The sequence below is a fragment of the Pan troglodytes genome, chromosome 3 (genome assembly GCF_028858775.2).
Source record: "Pan troglodytes isolate AG18354 chromosome 3, NHGRI_mPanTro3-v2.0_pri, whole genome shotgun sequence".
In the NCBI taxonomy this organism is placed as follows: domain Eukaryota; kingdom Metazoa; phylum Chordata; class Mammalia; order Primates; family Hominidae; genus Pan; species Pan troglodytes.
In genome coordinates this window covers 103,920,934-103,928,258 of record NC_072401.2, presented here as the reverse complement: position 1 = coordinate 103,928,258, position 7,325 = coordinate 103,920,934, and the positions used below count along the sequence as shown (strand labels likewise).

Genomic DNA, 7,325 nt, shown 5'->3' with positions numbered 1-7,325 from the left:
ATAATCTTTATGAAACCGGAACAGAAAGCCAAGAGGAGAGTAGAAATTAACCTAAAGACATAGTAGTGTGAAATGTACAGAAATGTGCTGGAGATAAAATCAGCTGCCAGAGAAGAGGAAATTGTCATGAAAATGAAAAATGCAATAGAATTGAAATCAACAATGTAGTTAGTAAAAGCAGACTTGTTATAACAAAAAAATTTAATCAGTGATGTGGTGGACTTACTTGAGAAGGTTTTGCAGAATGTAAGAGTAGACTAAAAAATATGTGTCAAGTTGACACGTAAAATCAACCATCGCATTAGATTTAAATAATTGTTGTAAGTTTGGTTGTAAAAATGAAATGCAAACATTGGAAATTGTTCTTAAAAGAAGACAGTGGAAAAACTACATATAGAATCAAATCACATTAATGTGGATCTGAATGTCCAGATAACATGAAGAAAGACTATGACTAAGTGAGAAAAATGTGAACTGGGAGAAAGCAAAAAGATAGTTACTTTTTAAAATCTTATGTGAAAGTTAGTAAAGAATGAAAAAGAATAATTTTTAAACACTAATATCAATAGAACTTAAAAGAGAGTTGATATCTTCCAAAGCTGCAGAAGATAAAATCAACCCAAAGAGCAAATGACAGAAAACAGAGGAAGTGGCATAGAAACCTGAAAAATAGAAAGAAAACAGCAAGAAAGAAAAAAGAAACAATACCCGCAGATAGCATAACAACACAAATGATATCAGTCCTGATAATAAATTTAAATGAGTTATACTACCCAGTTAAAACAGAGTTCTCCAAATATGGTTAAAAAACAACTGCTTAAAAAACCTTTGCTGCTTCCAAAAAGCACATCTAAAACAAACATAATTTTATTTATTGTATTTATTGATTTATTTATTTATTATTTACTTATTTCAATAGGTTTTGGGGGAACAGGTGGTGTTTGGTTACATGAATAATTTCTTCAGTGGTGATTTCTGGGATTTTGGTGCACCCATCACCTGAGCAGTGCACACTTTATCAATGTGTAGTCTTTTATCCCTTGTCACCCCCCACCCTTTCCCCCAAGTCCCCAAAGTCCAATGTATCATTCTTATGCCTTTGCATCCAAAGAGTTTAGCTCCCACAGATGAGTGAGAACATGTGATATTTGGTTTTCTCTTTCTGAGTTACTTCACTTAGAATAATGGTCTCCAATTCCAGCCATGTTGCAGCAAATGCCATTATTTTGTTCCTTTTTCACGGCTGAGTAGTATTCCATGGTGTGTGTGTGTGTGTGTGTGTATATACACGTATGTATATACACGTGTATATATACACATGTATACACATATGTATATACATGTGTATATATACATGTATACACGTATGTATATACATGTGTATATATACATGTATACACGTATGTATATACATGTGTATATATACACATGTATACACGTATGTATATACATGTATATATACACATATATACATGTATGTATATACATATATACATGTATATATACACATATATACATGTATGTATATACATATATACATGTATATATATGTATATGTATCTCCTCACATCTTGAGGAAATACTGTAGTCAACATGGAATATACTTCAGTTGCCTTTATTCTTCAGTCCACATCAATGAATGGAAGAGAAATTGTATGGCATGTATGTAGCAAAGACTTGTTAGTGATCTGATCATAATTGACATGAGAGAGCTGAAACTGTCAACATAATAAACGAAAAGTCTTAAGCAACAGCTTTGACTTAAAACGTGGGACTTTCAGGTAGAGAATCTCTAGCTCTGCATTCAGTGTGAAAATGTTTTTTATTTGCAATTTATTGTCAAATAACATAAGAAAACTTTACTTGGATGAACGCTTTATTTGTATTTTCTGTGACTAAACATTCAGCCAAGCACCGGTTTTGATGTTCACAAGAAAACACAGTGATAAAATGTTGCTAAAATGGAAAATAAGAGAGGAAAGCCTTTATAAGCTAAATAAGAAAGGAAAATCTTACCGAGAGCAATGAATTCTCTTGAAATACCAAATACTTATTACTGGAGAAATTACGCAATGAAAAATCATGAGAAATCCTTTCTTCATAGAGCAACACTTGTGGCACATGTCAAATTTCACACTGGACAAAACACAGTCAGCATCTTGAAATGAGAAAACTCTTCAGTGGTAATTTACATTAAGTTTCTCACATTGAGGAGCTATCAAACCTGAAAATCACTGTAGAGAAACCTGATAGATTTCTCATCAGAAAAGTGAGTCAAGAAGGTGGACCTCTAGAAAAAACTCTTAGCACATAGTTTAGCAAAATAATTCAGAAATTTGAGAAAATGTCTATTCATAAAAATGTGGCATGTAAATGTATAATAGCAAATTGACCTGGGAATAAATTGAATGCAGAATTATATAAGAAATTTCATTAAACTTTTCCAAAAGATCAATACTTACAAATATTGAAATAATGCAAAATAATACTTACAAAATAATTATAAAATAATACTTACAAATATTGAAATATATATGCGTTATATATAACGCATATATATACACATTTTCTTTTTTCCAACAATATATGTATATATGTAACATATATGTATATATGTTATATATGTATATATGTATATATGTGTATTTGTATATATGTATATATGTTACATATATACATATAGAGCTAGAGACTCTCTATATAGAGATTACATGTATACATATAGAGCTAGAGATTCTCTACCTGAAAGTCCCACATGTTTTAAGTCAAAGCTGTTGCTTAAGACTTTTAGTTTATTATGTTGACAGTTTCAGCTCTCTCATGTCATTTATGATCAGATCACTAACAAGTCTTTGCTACATACATGCCATACAATTTCTCTTCCATTCATTGATGTGGACTGAAGAATAAACGTAACCGAAGTATACTCCATGTTGATTACAGTATTTCCTTAAGATTTGAGTCCTTTGGCATGTTTAGATGTTACAACTATAGCTGAAGTCTCTTCCACATTCCTTACATTCGTCATTCCTAACACCATGTCATCTAAAGTCAGAATATGTTCTGAAGATGTTTATAATTTTCTCTCTAGGGTGAATTTTCTCATGCTATTTAAGATGAGTACATTGACTGAAGTCTTTCACACATAAATGGCATTCAAATGGCTTTTCTCCAGTGCATGTTCTCTCATGTCATCTAAGGTCAGAAGATAGACTGAAGGCTTTCCCACATAGAAGACATGCGTGTCGTTTCTCTCCAGTGTGATTTTTTTTACGCTCTCTAAAGCCAGAGCTCTGACTAAAGGCTTTCCCACCTTTATCACATTCATAACATCTCTTTCCAAGGTAAGTTCTCTAATGTCTTTGAAGGTTTAAGGATTGAATATAGGCTTTCCCACACTGATGACACTTACGTGGTCTCTCTCCCATGTGAGTTTTCTCATGTCTTCTAAGGTGAGAACACTGAATGAAGGCTTTTGCACATAGATGACATGCATATGGTCTCTCTCCAGTGTGAGTCAACTTGTGCTGCCTAAGGTGAAAGCGATTAGTATAAGCCTTTTCACATAGATTACGTTGATATGACTTACCTTTAGTATGAATTTATGTTGTTTAGGGGACAACTGATTACTAAAGGATTTTCCACACTGTTTGCTGATGTAGGGTTTCTTTCCACTGTGAGTTAACAAACATGGAGTCATTGTGGAACTGTGAGTGCAATCTTCTCCCAAATCGTTATGTTCAAAGGGATCCTCTGGAATGAGAGATTTCTCCATTGTCAAACTGGTGGATGAGTCTTTTGTGATGATAGGATGCATGGATATCATGTGTTTTTTCTTAAGGGCAGTTTCCCTGTCTGGACTCTGGCCTTGAAGAAATTCTCTTCCTTCCCTCCATAGCTCTTTTCTTTGTTCCAGCTACAAAATTATATAGGATTTGCTTATCTGATGCCCGAGGGACACCAGGTGACTGATGTTTTCCAGCATCACATCTCTGTACAGCTTTCTCTTGGATATGTCCATCAAGAGAAAGCTCCACTCTTTTGGGCGAAGTCAATAGCTACATCTTCAAAGGTCACTTTCTTTAGTGAATGCATTGTCAAGAGCTCAGTTTCTCTCTGTCTTCTTCTGGATTTTCACTTTTAGATGTTTCAGGCACTAAGAAAAGCTGGAGCTGAGTCAAGTTAGAGAGCTGAGCTGAGTGAAATACAGACGTAGAGGAAGTAGCAGAAAGGCACGGGGAGCTCGCTGGATCCCCAAGTAGCCCATTCCTGCCTGGCACCACAGGCATCCATCAGGAGGGTGGCCAGAGGAGCAGGGGGTAAAACTTCACAGGAAGGTCTTCTCTAGCTGAACTTTGTAACAATTTGAGCAGAACGAGAAGCCTCCTAGCCAGAATTCATATATTAAATTTTCTTTATCCACTCATTGATTGATGGGCATTTGGGCTGGTTCCACATTTTTGCAATTGCAAATTGCACTGCTATAAACATGTGTGTGCAAGTATCTTTTTTGTATAATGACTTATTTTCCTCTGGGTAAATACCTAGTAGTGGGATTGCTGGATCAAATGGTAGATCTACTTTTAGTTCTTTAGGGAATCTCCACACTGTTTTCCACAGTGGTTGTACCAGTTTATATTCCAATCAACAGTGTAAAAGTCTTCCTTTTTCACCACATCCATGCCAACATCTATTATTTTTTTATTATGGCCATTCTTGCAGGAGTGAGGTGGTATCACATTGTGGTTTTGACTTGAATTTTTCTGATAATTAGTGATGCTGAGCATTTTCCATATGCTTGTTGGCCATTTGTATATCATCTTTTGAGAATTGTCTATTCACATCCTTAGCCCACTTTTTGATGGGATTGTTCATTTTTTCTTGCTGATTTGTTTGAGTTCTTTGTAGATTCTGGATATTAGTTATTTGTCGGATGGATAGATGAGGATTTTCTTCCACTCTGTTGGTTATGTTAAACCTGCTGATTATTTCTTTTGCTGTGCAGAAGCTTTTTACTTTAATTAAGTCCCATCTATTTATCTTTGTTTTTGTTGCATTTGCTTTTGGGTTCTTGATCATGAAGTCTTTGCCTAAGCCAATGTGTAGAAGGGTTTTTCTGGTGTTATCTTCTAGAATCTTTATGGTTTCAGGTCTTAGATTTAAGACTTTGATCCATCTTGAGTTGATTTTTGTATAGGGTGACAGGTGAGGATCCAGATTTAGTCTTCTACATGGGGCTTGCCAATTATCCCAGGACCATCTGTTGAATAGGGTGTCCTTTCGCCATTTTATGTTTTTGTTTGCTTTGCTGAAAATCAGTTGACTGTAAGTATTTGGCTCTATTTCTGGGTTCTCTATTCTGTTCCATTGGTCTATGTGCCTATTTTTATATCAGTACCATGCTGTTTTGGTGACTATGGCCTTAGAATATAGTTTGAAGTCAGGTAATTGTGATGCCTCCAGATTTGTTCTTTTTGCTTAGTCTTGCTTTGGCTATATGGGTTCTTTTTTGGTTCCATATGAATTTGAGGATTGTTTTTTCTAACTCTGTGAAGAATGATGGTGGTTTTTTTTTTTTTTTTTTGAGATGGAGTTTTGTTCTTGTTGTCCAGGCTGGAATGCAATGGCACAATCTCAGCTCACTGCAACCTCTGCCTCCTGGGTTTAAGAGATTCTCCTGCCTCAGCCTCCCTAGTAGCTGGGATTACAGGCACCCACCACCACGTCCAGCTAATTTTTTGTATTTTTAGTAGAGATGGAGTTTTGCTATGTGGGCCAGGCTGGTCTTGAACTCCTGACCTCAGGCAATCCACCCGCCTCAGACTCCCAAAGTGCTGGGATTACAGGCATGAGCCACCGCGCCCAGCTGATGGTGGTATTTTTATGGGAATTGCATTGAATCTCTAGATTGCTTTTGGCAGTATGGTTATTTTTCACAATATTGATTCTACCCATTTATAAGCATGGGATGTGTTTCCATTTGTTTGTGTCATCTATAGTTTCTTTCAGGAGTATTTTGTAGTTTTGCTTGTAGAGGTCTTTCACATTCTTGGTTAGGTATATTCCTAAGTATTTTATTTTATTTTTGCAACTATTGTGAAAGGGTTCGAGTTATTGATTTGATTCTCAGCTTCGTCACTGTTGGTGTATAGCAGAGCTACTGATTTGTGTACATTAATTTTGTACCTTGAAACTTTGCTGAATTCATTTACTAGTTCTAGGAGCTTTTTAGATATGTCTTTAGGGTTTTCTAGGTATACGATCATATCATCAGCAAACAGTGACAGTTTGACTTCCTCTTTACTGATTTGGATGCCCTTTATTTCTTTCTCTTGTCTGATTGCTCTGGCTAGGACTTCCAGTGCTATGTTAACTAGAAGTGGTGAAAATGGGCATCCTTGTCTTGTTCCAGTTTTCAGGGGGAATGTTTTACACTTTTCCCCATTCAGTATAATGTTGGCTGTGGGTTTCTCGCAGGTGGCTTTTATTACCTTAAGGCATGTCTCTTCTGTGCCAATTTTGCTGAGGGTTTTAATCATAAAAGGATGCTGGATTTCATCAAATGCTTTTTCTGTGTCTCTTGAGATGATCATGTGATTTTTGTTTTTAATTCTGTTTGTGTGGTGTATCACATTTATTGACTTGCCTATGTTAAACCATCCCTGCATCCCTGGTCTGAAACCCAGTTGATCATGGTGGATTATCTTTTTGATATGCTGTTGGATTTGGCTCACTAGTATTTTGTTGAGGACTTTTGCATCTATGTTCATCAGGGATATTGGTCTATAGTTTTCTTTTTTTGTTGTGTTCCTTCCTGGTTCTGGTATAAGGGTGATGCTGACTTCATAGAATGACTTAGGGAAAATTTCCTCTTTCTCTATCTTTTGGAATAGTGTCAGTAGGATTGGTACCAATTCTTCTTTGAATGCCTGATAGAATTCAGCTGTGAATCCTTCTGGTCCTGGACTATTTTTATTGGCATTTTTTTTTAACCATTTCAATCTTGCTTCTTGTTATTAGTCTGTTCAGAGTTTCTATATCTTCCTGGTTTAATCTAGGATAAATTTCCAGAAATTTATCCATCTCTTCTAGTTTTCTACATTATGCATGTAAAGGTGTTCATAGAAGCCTTGAATACGCTTTCATATTTCTTTGGTATTGGTTGTGATATCTTCCATAAAACAAACATAATTTTTTTAAAAAAGAGGATGGACAAAGATTTATAAGGCAACATTTAAAAACAGATGTAATTAATGATTTCAGACACATAGATATCAAGGGTCAAAACGCTAAATGGTTAAAAGAAGGGTTATTTTTATCATGAA

The 7,325-nt window shown here is 35.4% G+C and overlaps 1 pseudogene; it reads right to left on the bottom strand.

Moving 5' to 3' along the window:
* Nucleotides 1–3,191: 3,191 nt before the first annotated feature.
* LOC100608682 (zinc finger protein 705A-like) lies at nucleotides 3,192–4,134 on the bottom strand (annotated as a pseudogene).
* Nucleotides 4,135–7,325: the final 3,191 nt, after the last annotated feature.